We start from the raw sequence: 19,807 nt of genomic DNA, 5'->3' as shown, positions 1-19,807 counted from the left end.
TTTGTTTTTGTTTTTGTTTTTGTTTTTGTTTTTGTTTTTTGCTGTGCAGAAGCTTCTTAGTTTGATATAATCCAATTTGTTTATTTTCCTTTAGTTGTCTGTGCTTTTGGGGTCCTACTCATGAAGTATATACCCACTCCTACTTCCTGGACTGTTTCCCCTATGTTTTCTTTAAGGAGTTTTATTATTTCAGGATGTATATTTAATTCTTTAATTCATTTTGAGTTGATTTTGGTATATGGTGAGAGGTTCAGGTCTTGTTTCTTCTCTTACATATAAATATCCAGTTTTCCCAGCACCACCATTTGTTGAAGAAACAGTCTCTTCCCCAGTGTGTAGATTTGGTGCCTTTGTGAAAGATCAGATGGCTGTAAGTGTATGGGTTGATTTCTGGGTTTTCTATTTTATTGCATTGATCAGTGTGTCTGTGTTTAGGCCAATACCATGCTGTTTTAGTTATAGGATATATAGGATTATATAGGATTATATCATCTGCAAAAAGGAACAGTTTGACTTCATCTTTTCCAATCTGGATGCCCTTTCTTTCCTTCTCTGATTGCTCTGCCTAGTACTTCCAACACTATGTTGAATAGGAGTGGTGAGAGTGGGCATCCTTGTCTAGTTCCTGTTCTTAAGGAAAAAGCCTTTCCCCATTCAGAATGATATTGGCAGTGGGCTTATCATATATGGCTTTAATTGTGTTGAGATACTTTCCATCTATACCTAACTTGTAGAGAGTCCATATCATGAACGAATGTTGAATTTTGTCAAATGCTTTTTCAGCATCTATAGAGATGATCCTTGTGTTTGATTTTATTGATATGGTATATCACATTTATTGATTTAATGTATGTTGAACCAACCTTGCATCCCTGGGATGAATCTCACTTGATCAGGGTGTATAATTTTGTTTATGTGTTGATGTATTCTGTTAGCTAGTATTTTATTCAGGATTTTTGCATCTATATTCATCAAGGATTTTGCCCTGTGGTTTTCTATTTTTGATGTATCTTTGTCTGGTTTTGGTATCAGGGTGATGTTTGGCTCATAGAATGAGTTTGGGAGAATGGCCTCTGTTTCAATCTTTTGGAACAGTTTGTAGAGACTTGGTATCAGTTCCTCTTTGAAGGTCTGGTAGAACTCTGCAGTGAACCCATCCGATCCTGGGCTTTTCTTTGTTGGGAGCCTTCTGATAACAGCTTCAATCTGTTTTATTATTATTGGTCTGTTCAGATTTTCTGTATCTTCTTGTCTCAGTCTTGGTAGTTTGTATGTGTCCAGAAATTTATACATTTCCTCCAGATTATGAAATTTCTTGGCATATAGTTGTTTGTAGTTGTCTCTAATGATTCCTTGTATTTCTGAGGTATCAGTTATAATATCACCTTTTTCATTTCTGATTTTTGTTATTTAGGTCTTCTGTCTTCTTTTCTTAGTTAGCCTTGCTAAAGGTTTGTCGATTTTATTTATCTTTTCAAAAAACCAACTTTCTGTTTCATTGATCTTTTGTATTGTTTTTCAGGTTTCTATTTCATTTAGTTCTGCTCTGATCTTAATTATTTCTTTCTGTCTACTAACTTCGGGTTTGGATTGTTCTTGTTTTTCTAGATCTTTAAGGTGAAGTATAGGTTGTTTATTTGCCATCTTTCCATTCTTTTGAAGTAAGCATTTAATGAGATAAATTTCCTACTTAGTACTACTTTTGCAGTAACCCACAAGTTTTGGTATGATGTGTCATTGTTTTCATTAGTTTCAAGAAATTTTTTGATTTCCTTTTTAATTTCTTCTTAGACCCATATGTCATTAAGCAGAATGTTGTTTAATTTCCATGTGTTTGTATAGTTTGCAGAGTTTCATTTGTTATTGATTTCTAATTTTAATCCATTCTGATAAAATATACATGAAATAATTCCAGTTTTTTTGAATTTGTTGACACTAGCTTTGTGCCCTAACATGTGGCCTATTCTGGAGAATATTCCATGTGCCTATGAGAAGAATGAATATTCTGAGCTTGTTGGATAGAATGTTCTGTAGATATCAGCCAAGTCCAACTGGTCTAAAATGTTGTTTAGATCTTGTGTTTCTCTATTGATTTTTTGCCTAGATGATCTGTCCAATGTTGAGAGTGGGGTGTTCAGGTCCCCCACTATTACGGTGTTAGTGTCTATCTCATTCTTTAGATCTAATAGTTTTTGCTTTATAAATCTGGATGCTCCAACAGTGGGTGAGTATATATTTATGATTGTTATGTTTTCTTGATGGGTAGATCCTTTTATCATTATCAAGTGGCGTTCTTTATCTCTTTTTATGTTTTTTGGTTTAAAGTCTATTTTATCTAATATAAGAATAGCTACTCCAGCTCGTTTTTCATTTCTATTTTCATGATATATCTTTTTCCATCCTTCACTCTTAGTTTATGTGTGTCTCTTCAGGTCCTGTGAGTCTCTTGAAGACAGCATATTGTTGGGTCCATCTTTTTAATCCAGCTAGTCAGTCTGTGTCTTTTGAGAGGAGAATTTAATCCGTTTATATTTAGATTATTGAAGGTGTTGATTTATTCCTAGCTTCTTATTGATTTTTTTTTTAGCTGTCTTAAGTACCTTTTGTCTCTTTCTTCCTATTTTTCTGTTTGTCTTCTGTATTTGTTGGTTTCTTGGGGTGGTAGATTAAACTATATTTTTTCTTTATTGTTAGCATTTTTGTTCTGCTGGTAGGTTTTGTTCTTTCTCAAGTATTCATGGCAGTGATGATGGCTTTTGAGTTATCAAACCCAGTACTTCCTGAGAATTTCTTGTAAGTCTTGTCATGTGGTAGTGAACTCCCACAGTTTTTGTCTGAGAAATATACTATTTGTCCTTCATTTTGGAAGGATAACCTTGCTGGGTAAAGTATTCTTGGCTGAGAATTTTTGTCCTTTAGTATTTTGAATATATCATCCCATTCTTTTTTGGCTTTTAAGTTTTCTGGTGAAAAGTCTGATGTTAGTCTGCTTGGGGGTCCCTTATAGGTAATTTGCCATTTCTCTCTTGCACCCTTTAAGATTCTCTCTTTGTCTTTGAGTTTTGCCAGTTTGACTACCACATGTCTTGGAGAGGACCTTTTTGAGTTGAATATATTTGGGGATCTTTGGGCCTCCTGAATCTGGAGATCTGTGACTTTAACTGCACCTGGGAAGTTTTCTGCTATTATTTCATTGAATATGTTTTTAATGCCATTTCCTTCTTCCTCCCCTTCTGGAATACCCACGATTCGGATATTTGAGCACTTAAGATTGTCTGTTATCTCTCCTAGATTGTCTTCAATTTTTTACATTCTTTTTTCTTTTTTCTGGTTTGCCTGTGTTAATTCAAACAGCCTGTCTTCAAGGTCAGAAATTCTCTCTTCTGCTTGTTCTAGCCTGCTGGTTAGACTCTCTGTTGTGTTTTTTATTTCATTGAATGAATCCTTCAGTGCCGCAAGCTCTGCTACGTTCTTTTTCAAGCATTGATTTCTTTGTACATTTCTTCTTTCAGATCCTATATATTTTTTCTCATTTCATTGTGTTGTCTGAGTTTTCTTGTATCTCCTTTAGTTTCCTTAGAATTGTTGTTCTAAATTCCTTGTCGGTCATTTCAAAGACTTCTTTTTCTATAGGATCTAGAGCTTGAGAGTTATTATTTTCCTTTGGTGGTGATGTACTTTCTTGATTTTTCCTATTTCTGGTATCTTTCCTTTGGTGTTTTGTCATTGTAGCAGGGGTTATCACAGTCCACTCATTTCAACCTGATGTCTGGCTTGGATCCTGAAGGGGCTGCCAATTCTGGGCAGCAGGAACTAGCCTGGGCTGGGGGTCCCACACTATGGCTGACTCAGGGTGTGTGGGTCCCCTGACTCTCAGGCATCTCTGGGTGGTGAACACTGGCCTGTACGGGGGTCTTGTGGCATGTGGCTCCTGCCTGTTCCAGTGCAGATCTCGGGTCTCTGGTTGTTGCTTCTTTTTTCTTTTCACTAGTCCTCTTAGAATACAGGGTATGAAATGTGACACAGTTCTCCAGTCAGAGGTGAGCCACATTAAAAACATGCTCCAGGAATGTCAGGATATCCTAAAATATTGTTGTTACTCTTAACTTAGGATATATGTCAAGAGTTAAGTTTTGATTTTATGAACTCTGCACTCAAAATGAAATATTTTGTATTACACTACCCTCTCACTGAGAAAAACAGGAACAACTGGGATATCAATTTAGATGAACAGATAGATGCATCTTAGTTTTCTATATATAGTTTTCTAGTTTTACACAAATACATGCAGTCTAGTTTTCTATATATACTCCAGTTTTCTATTATATTCTAGTTCTATTCTAAAGTAAGGTGAAGAACAGTGTGTCTCTTATGCTACTATTTGTGTGACAAAACCAAAAATTTCTTGCAGGATTTGGCTATATTTTGAAGGATACACAGGAAATAAGTTACAATTATTGCCACTGAGGTGGGTAACTGGGTGGAAGAGAGAGTCATTTTTCTAGTATACCATTATAAAACCTTTGAATTTTTTAGCTGTATGTGTATTACATACTCAACAAAATTACAAAGAGAAAAAGAAATGAACAATGATCACAAAAAGAGATTTAGCAAAAAAGAATAATAGAAACTTTTTTTATGCTTATACCTCAAGAAATTAATATTCCTCACTCAACAGGTGATAAAAGTGAGAGAGATAAGCAAGACCAGATGATATCAAGTGTTAAAATTCGTATTATGGTTGTTGAAATTTATTCTGTAAACAATAGGAAGCTACTTCACTGAAAGGCTTTGCATTGGGAAGTGAACTCTCACTTTGGTTGCATGGTGGAGAATGAATTTGATGGGAAAAATCTAGAGGGAGATCAATTAGAAATTGTTGCAATACCCCAGGGTTCCAATAATTTGCATTAGGCTCTGACTAGAGAAGACGGTCAGGTAAACTAGCAATTTTAAATGTTTTATGTAATTCTCGGGCCCATCCCATAACTGTTAAAAATAATCAGTTATGTAGACCATATATCTTCCTTTTTGGCAAAACAACTCGTCCTTGTTCCTAGCAATCATTTTATCCCTTGACACACAGGCAAGTCACATTTCAGAAAGGTTTGTTTCTTTCTTCTACTTATAATCTATAACACTGATTCTTATGACAATTAGTTTCTCAGAATCACTCTGCATTTACTACATAGTTTGAGCAGCTGAATGCTCTCATCTTTGTCCAAGAATTACATAAGTAATCTGATTTCTATGGACTACAGCTTATCTCCTAGGAAACCATCATAGTCAAGGAAAATATTGATGGAGATAAACATTATCTTAGAAAAGTAAAAGACTGGAGTCAGAGACACTGAAATAAGATAAAATTATGTACCCATAAATCAATACTCTCTATATTTGAAGCTTCTCAAGGATATTGAGTGCTTATCATGCCTTACATACTAGTGCATGTAAATATCTTGACTTTCATTTTCCTTTCTTGTGGGCTTTATCTTTGTATTCTTCTAGTGCCCCAAAGGAGAAAAGCCTTATTGAACAATTAAAAGTTCTTAAAGGAAAGGTTTCGAAAACCATGTTCACCTTCATTAAATAAGACGGGGGGTGGGGAGGGCTAAAATATATTGAAGCCCTATATTCACTGGTGATGTGACCAGTGAAAAAGAGGACTATCTATGATGAAATATCTCCTAATAATATTTTTAAACGTTACAGGAGTAAATATAATATTTGTGTTCAAGATATGTTACCAAGGCTCAGGCTAAGAAACATCTCCACATTTATTTGAGGCTAAACAATCAGTTCAATATCTATCAGATTTTAGAAAAAGACCTTATTCAGAAACACAACAAAGAGACAAAGAGGAGTAACAGGAAACTAAGAAAAAATATAATATTGACTATGTCTATCAGATTAACACAGGCTCATGGCTTAATGCTTCTAGTTTGGTACAGGTTTTTTTTTTACATGTTTTCTGTGTAATTTTCTTCTAATAGATAAGTATAAAATTAATTTTTTTTCTAGGAATTCATGTCAATTAAGTTAATATTAGCTACCGTAACACACAAATCTCAAATTGTCTTATGGCTGTAAGATGGGAAGTTGCAAACAGAAATGTTATTCTTCTCCAAACATCAACTTAGGAACCGAGGATCCTTTTACTTGTGGTGTGGCCATCTTCAACACGTGGCTTCCTAGGTTGCTGTGCTTGCCTGAATCAAGGAGGTTGAAAGGGAAAGAGCAGGGGGTTGCCAGGAAGATTTTTATGATCCATGCCAAGAAGTGGCTCATGCCACTTCTGTTCATATCCTAGTCACTAGAACCCAGTAGCAAGGGAGAAGGGATATATAGTCTAGATATTTGTCCAGAAACCAGTTTGTTGAACAACTAGATAGTCATCACCATCATTTTTTATTTTTATTTTTTGTAAATGTTTTTATTGTTCTTCAATAGAAAAGGATCCATCATGTGCAGTGTTTAAAAAAGGAGAGAATAGAAGCAGCTGCTCTATGATAATATTGGGGGACCTGACCACACCTCTCAGCATTGGACAGATCATCTAGGCAGCAAATCAACAGAGTAACCAATATTCCTTCAGAAGGAGAGAAGAAATCTAGGGTTATCAGTGGTGGGAGGTGGGAGAGAAGGGGATAGGGAGAGATTGGACAAGGGGCATAAACAATACATACAATTTGTAACAATATACATACTGGTAATAGTGATTTGATCAACATATGTCAGCATTGAACCCCCAAAATATGTACTTGAATTACAATTCAATTAAAAAAAAAGGAGAGAATAAAAATTAATGACACTGGTCTTTTTGTGTAAAAGGACAACATTTAAAAAGTCATCGATCAAAAGATGCAACATAGTCCTCAAGAACAGAAAAGCAAATTATGTCATAAGTGTTGTATTATGAGCTTTAATAATCAAGTTTAAAGAGCAGTTCTCAGTGTTAACTTTATGCCGATTCACGTTAAGGACGCCAGCTCACAATGTGGATGTTGAGTATGTTTCTCAGTAAAGAACATTTGATGGGCAAAAGAACAAAGTAGGTTTTATGTAAACACCGTACAAGCTATGTTACAAGGTAAATGGAACATATGCTGTAACAACAAGGAATTTTATAAATTCTGCAAAACAAGGAACTGTTAAGGAGAGCAAAATTGGGGAAGTATAATTAAATAAAGAGGTATATAACTTGGATGCTTGTGATTTATTTCAGATAAACAGCAAATAAGTTTTCTGTATTAGTGTGTCCAAGCAATGTTTTGGTTTTTTTCTTTTTTTATCTCAATGTACATAAGCACGGGCAATTAAAAATAATTCAAATTTAACTGGATATCCAGTATTTTTATTTGTTAAACCTGGCATGCCTACCTGGTAGCAATAATCACTCCTTTCTTTAGCTCCCGCAATTTAATTTCACCACTCTAATAATTTGCCAGTGTTTATCTGTCATTAAACTCCTGAAAGCTAGCATGGTTAGCGGTGAAGAGCAGACACTGGCTGCCAAACTGCCCGGCTTCAAACCCTGATTGTTCAGCTTTCCAGATGTCTCAACTTTCTCAAGTTATTTAATCTCCCTGGTCTCATTTTCTCCATCTCTGAAGTAGAGATGAAAATAGTTCCTACCTCAGAGAATTAACTGAGTTAGTACACACAAAACACTTGAAATAGTGCAGCATTAATAGAAGGTACCATACAACAAAGTGCTTATACAATGTTCTCTGTATAGAATTGAGACTGTAAATTCCACAAATAGAGAGTTTGCCTTATTTTTGTTTGTTTGTTTGTTTTTATCCTGCACAGTACTATACCATGCATATATTAGATACTCAACAATATTCCTTAAAGGAATCAGTGAACAAGAAATCACAATTTTTTATTGGCCCTGACTTCTCTGGATGCAATCCATGAAACAGCCTGTATGGAAGCCATGAAATTGTTTTGTGAACAGTATTGTCAGCCTCAGTAAGTATCCAACTAAATGGGAAAAGGTAAATTAAGTATGGGCCCTTAGAGGGGTAAATGTAAGTGAAAGTACCTGAAGTTAATGCATCTCCAGGACAGACTGAGTGCTATTTTAGATAAATAAAAGGAACTGTCAGGAATGAGGAAAAACACTGGGAAGAGTTTCCAGAGTTATCAGGTCTCTGCTGCTCTTCCAATAGGGCTCAGCCAAGTGCAGAGGGTGTAACCAGGAACTGTTAAATGGTTAGCTTCCCAGGCTGTTCACTCTGGTTTGCAATGAAATTCTTGTTTGTAGTCCACGGAAGCCAAGTTGGACTGAAGAAGGATTTAGGAGACGGAAAGTGTCCAGATGAACTGGAAGACAGCACAGGGCATTTTCATTTTCCTAGTAGGGTCGCAAACTTTTCATGCATTAGAATCACCTAGAAGGCTGGTTAATGTACGGACCCCTTAGGCCCCAGCCACAGCTTCTGACTCAGTGGGTCTGGGGTGGGGTCTGAGAATTCTAGTCTCTTACAAGTACCCAAGTTATGCTCACGCTGCCAGTCAGGGGACCACATTGTGAGAACCACTGGCCTAGAGGAGGAAAACTGGAAGTTACAAAGACCTTGTAAAGACAAAACTCAGTTTTCCTTTCCTCCCAGCTTTCCTTTGCTAATTTATTTAGAAATAAGGTGAAGGTGCCCATTAGTGGCTATTTGAGGAATGATTTTTGCATCTGCAATGATTACGCTTTTGAATGAGATTTCCCCACATATCAACTACCTAATTTGACAATCTACAAAAAGGGTGAAAAAATTCTATGGGAAATGGCATTCTAAGTTAAAATCTTCTTTAAGCAGAGAGAAGAAATTTAAACTTAAAGCACTTCATGGGACTATATGTGGTAAGTTGAAAACCAAGACATGACCAGTACAGCTTTGCCAAGCCAATATGACCCTGGTTTCCCCTCCCTAACCAGGAAGCAGTAAATGTGAGGGCATGAGCAGTTCTTGGCTGCAATGCTGCACTGATGGCCCAGATCGGGTGGGGGGCCTTCAGCAAGGCTGGGGCACTGCACCTCAACCTCCCAAATGTGGGCTCCCCTCATGTCCTCTTTTTCCTTTTTGCCTCCAAATCTAAATCATCCTTCAGTGCCCCAACTCAAGTCCTATCTGCTTTCCTTTTTAGTGAATGCCAAGAGCAATGAAAATCTGGATGAAGTAAGTGTCTTAAGGACATGTTTGTTTTGGGAGAATATTCTTAGTTATATATTTTTGTGGTCTGTGTTACACCAAATACAGTATTCTTTTAACAAGTAATAACTCAGATAAATCTTTTTCATTCTTGCTAAATTCAGAATCTGTAATGTTATGGACCTCTCTTATACAAACATACTTCTCTGTTTTCCTCATAAACATCCAGACACCTAAGCTTGACTTACATATACATAGATATTCTTTTGAGATATGAACCTTTTTGAATCTACATAGCTTAACCAACGGAACTGACAGCTGGGATAACCTGTGTCAGAAGGATTTAACTCTTTGTTCCAGAAATTCTTGCTCAGAAAAATAAAGCTGTAAAATAATAATTAGCATGACTCTATTTCAACAATCTCCTGCAAGCCTGTTCATCCTGAGCAAATAGTTTGCTTATCAAACAATAGTGAACTTATTAAGATTCACTTCAAGGCCCAACCATTGCTGTGTACACTAATCTCATCTATTATGTTTTGAAATTTGCCCATTTCCAATAATTTACCCACTGTGAATGACCTACCCTAATCTACATTAGCAGGACCTTCAATCCTGTAAATATCTCCCCTGCCTTCCCTCTTCTGAGACATAATAGGATGTCAAGTTGCCCTTCTCCCTTACTGCAATAGGTCTAATAAACCCACCTTAGCATGAGCAATAGGTTTTTTGGTGGTCTTTTGGAGAGTCAATAATGGATATTATCTATATAGTACACACACTATCCAAAAGACTTATAATATTAAAACACTAACAGATCACTCTTTTCTTCAACACACACAATCTTTCTTCTCTCCTTATGTTGAAAGGGCATTTTAGATGACTGCATTAATAGCCAGACAATTCTATTATCATCCAGTGGTCTTGAAAAATTTTATAAGAATATTGTAAAACTACGTATGCCCTTACAAATTTTTTAATTGATAACTAAACTTTTCATAGGTTGTAAGGACTATAATTTCAAGCATCTTTAAAAAAAAAAAACTGTTACATCACTGTTATATGTATTACATAGAATAGAATGTCTTAGCTATATAATATTATCATCTTTGATTTTAAAAATACATAAACAATATTTTTTTAAATCTTTAAATTTTATTTTTGGTCTGTTTTTCAAAGGCATTCATACTAGGACTCAGTGATTTATTATGGTTTTTTTTTTATTGAGGCATAATTGATTGTACAAATCTATGGGGTACAATGTTGCGTATCAATACTTGTGTGCAATATGTGATGCTCAAATCAGGGTAATTCCTATATTCATCATAAACAATATTTAACAAAATTCTGTTTTGTTCCTTTTACTCTTTGAACTAGTATTTCCATTTTATTTTCCTCACTTACTTTTAACTTAATGTAATATAATTTATGACTAAAATATTTTTATTAACCACCCTATCAACCTTAAAACAGTATAAATATTGTTGACCTAAAAGAAACTGAGGCTGAATATACAAAGCACAGGATAGGTTTTATTGCGCCAGTATGATAATTGCAACCAGGGAAATGCATAGGTCAGGTCACCCTGAGAAATGTGCTCCAAAGGAGACCAGAAGAGCTTAGCATTTTATAATCACTACAAGGGAGAAGAACCAAAGGACAGAGAAAAGAGGACAGCCCTCCTTAACATATCAGTTTTCCTATTGGTTGTACATAATGTATAGATTTGGGATTGTTACTAGGTTAAATCCTTCATGCAGGGAGGTAGCGTAAGGGTCACAAGAAGCATTCTAGGTTATTTTATTACTTTTCTGATGCAAGTACATCTGTTTCTAAGTTAAAATGATCTTATGATAACGTTGTCTGGGACATGAGACATGACTATTGTCTCACCCCAGGTTTCCCAAAGCACTACAATTTAGCTGACCTGGTCAGAGCAGATTTTTTTCTAGTTATCAATATATTTTTAAAAGTTAAATTTCTGTGATCAAAAGGCTCTACACGTTTATAATGTTACCATAACAATTAGAAGTAAATGGTTGATTTAAGCAACATAAATATATTGTGAATTTTGACAGTTACTAACCATTACAGTACAATTATATTGTAAATTAATCTTTAATTAAATAGCTAGGCCTTTCTGTTTTTAATTAATTCATGTATTCATTCATTAATATACTCCTGGAATGACACAGAACTTAGCATCAATTCTATTCCTATTTTTCATTTTATATAGATATAAACACCAAGAATTCCTGTTATGCTAATAAATAAATGAGTGGAAGCGTTTTTTTTTTAAGTAGCTAAAACAGTTCTTTGAATTCCTCCCAAATATATGCCAAAATTCATACAGTGATAAACCATCAAATGTTATTTGTTTTCAAAAATGGCAGAATATTGGTAATTTTTAAAGCTGCATAATGGCTGTGTAGGGATTCATTATACTGTTCTCACTGCCTTTGCTTATGCTTGACAATTTTTAAAATAAAATGTCTTTAAAATCACTTTTATGATCTATCAATTGATAACTTTATTAGGTTCTCTTTAAATTTTGTTGAAAGCAGAGAATTGGAAACTGACGGGATTGCAAAATGATTCATTACTTAGTCATTAGAATCATTCATTTTCCCAAGACAAAAATCAATATTTTCAATTACCATGTAATTTGGCATCTTAAGATTTTTATACCTCAGGGCAATGAATGCATCATTCTAAGATCTAATAGGGTAAAAAGTATGTGTTTCTTTTGTAAATGTGGAGAAAGGCAATTGTAAAAGGGAGAGAAGAAAAGGAGATACTTCTCACCATAGGGTTGTTCTGGGCAGATTAATTTTAGGGAACAGTGAATATGAAAGTTAAAAATCTGGTCAATTCTTTAAATTCTCTTCCTCTGAAATGGCTTTAAGCCCCTGGGTCCTCGCAGAATAATCTGAAAGCTTCTAGTCTAAGCCACATTCCTCTGCCCACCACCACCCACCCCATCAGGATGGAAGGATGCTACATGTCCAGCTTTTGTAATTAGAAGGGGACTGAGGCGCTTTCTTTGAATGGAATGCTGCGAGTCTGTCCCCAACTAGCCACTTCAACCAGGTTTGAAATCTTATGACTGTAGGAATAAGGGGTAGAAACTTTTCATCAGAGCTGGTGAAATTACAAGTAAAAGATGAACGAAGATCTGTTTGCTAGAGACTTTGTATGACCTTGGGTACCAATAGAGCTTCTGGACCCAGGCGTCAAGATAGGTCGAAGAGAAAGAGCTGAAACCCATGTCAGAGTAACTAGCATTGGGAGCAACTAGAAATGGCATCTTTAGCAGAGACATTCTAAGTTTTAACTTGGGTGATAAGTGGGGTGTGGGGACAAGCCATTTGTCATCATGTTAATTTTGCTTCATTGCATAATCACAGTTTATTGACTTAGAGTTATTCTAAAAAAAGAGTTTCCTCAAAAGTGGGAAAGTGCTCCTTAGAAACCTAAAATTCCTCAGAGGGCTCAGCACCATCCTGGGGAAGGCATCCACCTTCTCCCGCAAGGACAGCCCTCCCAGTCTTATTAGTTTTGCATACTGGCGCTTTCCATAAGATTCAGTTTGGAAGAAGGCTTAGTTCCACTTCTAACTAGTTTATAGGAAAGAACATTAGTTTTGGAGTCAAATCTCCGTGTCTAATTTTAGGGAAGCTACCTTAACTCTTGTCCCTTGGTTATCTCTAAAATGGGAACAATTATACATTCCCTCAGTGCTATCATCTATAGTTATTTTATAAAGTCCAATAAATCCAAAGAATAGAAGTTAATTTTAAACATCCCCTGTTAGGTATGGGTTAGCAATTGTGAAACTACTTGCCATGTATCCAAGGTTAAACAAATAAGTAATCTATTATAGTAAATGAGAGTCAGATTTTTCATTGTCAGAGAAAAAATTACAAATCCTGTGGAGGTATCGGTGTGAACACATGGTTTAATAGAAGATGGATGGATGGATATATAGAGATATGTATGTTTACACTTGGATTAGTATTCACGGATTTAGTCCACAGCTCTGTCTGCGAGACAGTCAAAAAGCAGTGACACCATGTTAACAAGGAGCACATCTCATGCCCAGGTCTTGGTTTCTAAGTATCATTCTTCAATAAAAGAAACTAGGGTGCCTTGAAGAAGTGGCTGATTCCAGGGATGAAGCAGGGAAGATATTAGATGGACTTGGAGAATCTTGTGGTGCCAGAAAATAAGAAAATACTAAGAAAAGAAAATTGGGGCAGGAGTGTGGCATGTCAAAGGAACAGAGGAGCCAGTTTGAAAGAGCCCCCTATGGCCAAAGCTGGAACAATTTGAGCAACAAAAATAAATAATGATAGTATTGGATTAAAACCCAAAGAATAAACAAATATTCATGAATCAAATGGAAAGAAAAAAAATGATTGCATAAATAAATAAAAGGAGAAAAAAGACAACTCTTTTGGGGCCGGCCCGTGGCTCACTCGGGAGAGTGCGGTGCTGATAACACCAAGGCCACGGGTTCGGATCCTATATAGGGATGGCTGGTTCGCTCACTGGCTGAGTGTGGCGCTGACAACACCAAGCCAAGGGTTAAGATCCCCTTACCTGTCATCTTTAAAAAAAAAAAAAAAAAAAAAGACAACTCTTTCTTAAAGTAGCATTCTAATGACTAAATGTAGAAGAAATAATGGACAAAGAAAGTCACCATTACAGAACATAGATGTTATAGAATATGGAAGTTATCATTAGTAGACAGGAGTTTGAAAAGAAATGAGGTATTTTCAGTCTCAAAGTGTCTCTCCTCAAATGTTTATTAATTACAAAGGGAAAAGTAGTCATTTTACAGTGGAGAGACTTGGCAAATGCTATCTTGACCAACATATTGTGAGGGCGTTTGAAAATGATTGGGGGTGTTTTTTTGTAAGTGGTGGGTGGTGGACAGTGCCAGCATTTGGCAAAGGATGGAAGGATGCTACATGTCCATCAGCAAGTGGAACAGTTGTGCATGATGAATTGTACTGCATTCTGCACAATTCTCAGATGTGAAATCACATAGATGGGACTGTCATGGAAGTGGAAAGCCTCTTATAGACTTTAGGTATCTAAGTTAACTGTTTTACATAGAAACACAACTTACTTTTTGCATAGTGTTAAAATTCATTGAACTCAACTGCTATAATAAGTCAAGAAAAGACTATTTTGTTTTGCTAAGAGCTATATCAAGTTGTTTGTTTCAGAAAATCATATCACTGATGGAAATGTTTGAGTGCTTGTAAAACATATTGTTCCAAAGTTATTGTATGTTTAGGTGCAAACATATGAGTGCTTCAAGTCTAGTATAGTGGTGCCTGAGCATTTACATAGGCAAATACACCATATCTGATTAGAAAGTACCTATCTTAATTTCTCTTTATATTATAATTAGGTCATTAAATTGGCATTGATGAAAGTATATGCATTGGCAGATTATCATATCTGTGAAATTCAGTTCAGGAATATAAAAAGGGCATAAAAATATTTTTTAAAGAGATTTGATCAATAAGTGGCCCTGGGCCTATTGGATGATATTCACATGCAAAACAATATATCTGTACCCCTACTTCACACTACGTACAAAAACAGTCAAAATGGATTAACAACTCATGCAAAAGCTAATGCTATATAAATCTTAAAAGAATGCATAGGGTAAATCTTTATGACCTTGGATTTTACAATGGATTCTTTTATATGTAACCAAAAACACAAGCAATGAAAGACAAAAATAGATAAATTTGATTTAACAAAACTAAAAACTTTTGTGCATCTAAGGACATTACCAAGAAAACAAAAGAAAACCTACAGAATGTGAAAAATATGTCTAATAATGTTCTTATTGGATATATATAAAATAAAAAACTCATAACTCAACAACAAAAAAACTAACAACCCTCTTAAAAAATGAGCAAAGGAGCTGAATAGGCATGTCCCCAAAGAAAATACACAGTTGGCTAAAAAGCACATGATAAGATGCTCAACATCATTATTTATCAGGAAATGTAAGTCAAAACCACAGTGAAAATCATTTCTTACCCATTAGGATGGCTATAAGTTTTCCCAATTTTTTTTACTGTAGTAAAATATACACAACATAAAATTTACCATATAATCATTTTAAATACACAGTTCGGTGATATAAAGTATCAATCATATTCCTGTGCAACAATCACTACTATCCATCTCCAGATATCTTTTCGTCTTCCCAAACTGAAACTCTACACCCATTAAATAATAACACCTTATTCCCTCCTCCCCTCAGCCCCTGGCGACCACAATTCTACCTTATGTCTGTATGAATTTAACTACTCTAGGTACCTCAAATGAGTGGAATCATACTGTATTTGTCTTTTTGTGTCTGGCTTATTTCACTTAACATAAACCCTCACGATGCATCCATGCTGTAGCATGTGTCAGAATTTCCCTTCGTTGCAAGGCTGGATAATATCCAACGTTATGAATATACCACATTTTGCTTATCTGTTCATCCATCAATGGACTCTTGGGTTGCTTCCAGTGTTTTAGCTATTGTGAATAACGCTGAGATGATCATGGGTGTACAAATACCTGTCTGAGACCCTGTTTCCAGTTCCTTTGGGTATATACCCAGAAGTTGGGTTTCTAGATCTAGAAGTGATCGGGAAGTGCTCCCTCTTCGATGATTTTGAAAAGTTTGAGGAGTAGTGTTAGGGCTTCTTTAAATGTTTGATGGATTTTACCAATGAAGCTATCAGGTTCAAGGTTTTTCTTTGCCAGGAGATTTTTGATTACTGATTCAATCTCCTTACTAGTTAGAGGTCTATTCAAATTTTCTATTTCTTCGTGATTTAGTCTTGGTGGGTTTTGTGTTTCTAGAAATTTATTTCGTCTAGGTTATCCAAACTGATGTGCAATTGTTCATGGTATTCTCTTATAATCCTTTTCATTTCTGTAGAATCGGTAGTAATGTCCCCACTTCCATTGTGGATGTTAGTGATTTGAGTTTTCTCTCTTTTTTTCTTAGTCCATCTAGCTAAAGAGTTGTCGATCTTTTCAAAGAAACAACTTTTGGTTTTATTGATTATCTCGGCTCTAATCCTTATTATTTCCTTCCTTCTGCAAACTTTGGGTTTAGTTTGTTCTTCTTTTTCTAGTTCCTTAAGTTGTAATGTTATATTTTTGATTTGAGATATTTTTTCTTTTTAAGGTAAGAATTTATAGCTATAAATTTCTACTAGCACTGCTCTCACTGCATCCCATAAGTTTAAATATGTTGTATTTTCCTTTTTATGTATCTGTATTTTCTAATTTTCCTTGTGACTTCTTTGACCCATTGATTGTTTAAGAATGGGTTCACTTCCACAAATTTGTAAATTTTCCAGTTTTTCTTCTACTATTGATTTCTAACTTTATCCATTATGATCAGAGAAGATACTTTGTATGATAATTTATTTTTTAAAATCTATTGAGATTTGATTAGTAGCTTAACATATGGTCTATCCTGGAGAATGTCTCATGTGCACTTGAGAAGAATATGCATAGTGTTGTTGTTTGGTAGTATGTTCTGAATATGCCTGTTAGATCTAGTTAGTTTATTTTGTGTTCAGTCCTCTATTTCTTTACTTGTCTTCTGTCTGGTTGCTTTGTCCATTATTGGGATTGAGTATTTAAAGTCTCCAACTATTACAGTAGAACTGTCTTTGTACCTTCAATTCTGTAATTAGTGTATAAGTTTTTATAATTGCTATATCTTCTTGCTATATTGAACCAATTATTAATATATAATGTCTTTCTTTGTCTCTTGTCAATTTTTTATTGAAAGTCTATTTTAACTGATATTAAAATAACCAATCTTGCTCTCTTTTGGTTACTATTAGCATGGAATGTTCTTTTTCCACTTTTCACTTCTCACGTATTCATGTCTTTGAATCTAAAGGAAGTCTGTTATAGGCAGCACATAAGTTGGATCATGTTTTTTAATCCCCCACCATGATTAGACAAGGCCTTAGACTGATATCCCCAGATGCTGATGCCAGACAATACTGGAAAAGGATGCTCCATGCTACATATGCTGACATCAGTTCTAGAAACATCACTCTCCATAGCTCTTTAGGTCAACTTGGTCCATGATCCTTCCAAAAGCAGAACAGAGTAACTGATCACAGGAACAGGTCTCTGGAACGCATCATACTGATACTGGGGATTATAAAACGACAGCTGGGGATATGTTGACATGTCCAGAGCAGCAAAGCCAGACAGAATCTTTGATGGTCACATCTATCATATCTCTACGTGGCACGTATCACTTCTAGCCAGCACATTGTGAGTAGTTTTAGAATGATTAAAACTAATGGTGATAACAACTCCTGTTATTTTTTTAGTATATCATGAGGTTGGAAACAGTGTTGTTTTATTTCTCTTTTCTCTGTCATCAGTTTTCTTTGCCACCTAAAAGGACTGGAGGTACCCTGACACAACTATCATCTGCTTGTTTCAGATTAGAATAGAAAGGGATATGTCCTCTCATCATCTCCACTGTCATATCACAAGCTCCAAAAGCTTCTGTGCTTCCCCTCCTCTCCACACACACGGAGGGAGGATCAGAAAAAATCCCCAAGGTCTGTGTTTATCCCTCACAAGAGCCTTTTACCTGAATGCTGCTTCAGATCCAGACTCTGAGAGTGGGATCGTTTACCTAGACCAAGCTTTTTCCCCAACCACAGGAAAAATGAAGCCTTCTTTCCCTTCTTCCAGAGTCCTTGCTTCGCTATAAATTTCCAGGAGTCTGTTAGTCAACTCATTTTTACCAAACGTCAAGGAAAATAATTTCCAAGCCAGTGGTGGGGATGTTGCTGCCATATTTGCAAGAAGAGATATTTGATTGGAAAGATGACAGGCCGTGAAGGAGTCTGGTCCCTTCACTCCACCACACCCCACTCCCAGAGATGTTTCTAAAGTCTACTTCTAATGCTAACATGCAGTCCCAGAATATCATGTGTAATATGTGCACTCTTCAACCAACTTATCCATTCCTTGTATTTAAGAAAAACATTTATGTTCCCAAGGAGGAACAAACAAATATAATCTCTGGAAGCATTTTCTCAAGAGTTTAAACATTGGAAACAACACAACTATTCATCAATAGAATTATTACATGCCGTTCAATGGCCATAATATGGAATATTATTTATTAGTGTAAAAGTATGAGATAGATCTGTATAGTTATTTTAAAAGATGTCCAAGATATATTAAGTAAAAATGCAATTCACAAAAAAAGTATATACGTATATGATCCCTTCTTCACAAAGCACACAAAAATGAAACCTATATATTTATGTGTACATATAGTATTTCAGGACACGACAGTGGTCTGACATGATGCACACAAAACTGTTACAAGCAGTATTCCTTGGGATGGTGATGGGAGTGCTGGGGGGAAAGGAAGAGAGAATTTCACTATGTGTTCTCCGTGCTTATAAATTATTTGACTTTTTTACAATGTGGATGTATTTATGTATTTATGATGCGAATTTGTTCGGAATCATCTCTTTTTTTTTAAACCAAGTGTTACCTTTTTAAAATGCAAGGAATTGCTGGAGAAAAGAAGACAGTGGATATGAATTCCAGATAACTATTCTAATGACCACTAGTAACTCTAGGTGAGTTACCATTTATTTTCCTAAATAAGGGAAGATGAGCTTATTAAAAAAGATTATTAAATGTGTTAATGAGCAACAGAAACAGAGAGTAGAATTAAACACCCGCCTCCCTCCCCATGTTAAGATAAATATAAGAAAATATCAGAGGAGAAGGAAGGGAAGGATATACGAGTTAAAAATATAGTGATTTTCCTCAGTGTGATTTTAGCCTGGTTGCGTAAAATGGAATGAGCACTTGAAAACAACTGCATTCCCAGCATGGGTCTGGTTCTGGTCCAAACCCAGACACAGGCCCTTGAATTGAGGTCAGAACCGCCTGGGCTCTGGATTGCCCTAACAGCAACAACCTTGGCCTTTCTTCTTAAGAATGTCATGCATGTAAATGAAAGGATCCATTGAAGGGTGCAAATGTTTCATATTAAATTAATTTTGGAAACTACACTAGAGTGATAATTATAAGAACTATCTCTTGTTGACAGCCATCCATGTGCTAGGTTTTGAACCCATGTGTTTGACATAAGTTATCTCATTTAATCTTTGTAACAACCCTGTGCAGGAGAGGTAATTGCACTCATTTTATAGAATCAGTAACCAAGACTCTAAGAGGTTAGAACTTGAAGAGATCTCGGAGATACAGAAGTTAAACTGCTTTAAAAAAAAAAAATCTAGTACAGATAAGGAAAATAAGCCCTAGAGAAATTAAGTGGTTTGTCGTGTGCTAGCTAGGAATAAATCATAATGAAACCCAGCCCTCTTGATTCTTAACTTTTTCATAAATTGGCAAGTGCTCTGCCCTTTATCTTGTCTCTCTGGGAATTCTGTTTTTTCTTGAATGGTTCGGGTAGCACAGGAGTCACCAATGTAAACCGATCAGGGCCTTATTCAAAGCATCACATAATTAGTCACAAACCGGTAGCTGCTTCAGAGCACACAGTTCATCCACTCTGACTCCAATCAAGTCTTTCAACAAATAATAAACTTATTTCTGCT

Source organism: Cynocephalus volans, chromosome 7 (genome assembly GCF_027409185.1).
Source record: "Cynocephalus volans isolate mCynVol1 chromosome 7, mCynVol1.pri, whole genome shotgun sequence".
Classification (NCBI taxonomy): Eukaryota; Metazoa; Chordata; class Mammalia; order Dermoptera; family Cynocephalidae; genus Cynocephalus; species Cynocephalus volans.
This window is presented reverse-complemented; position numbering follows the sequence as displayed.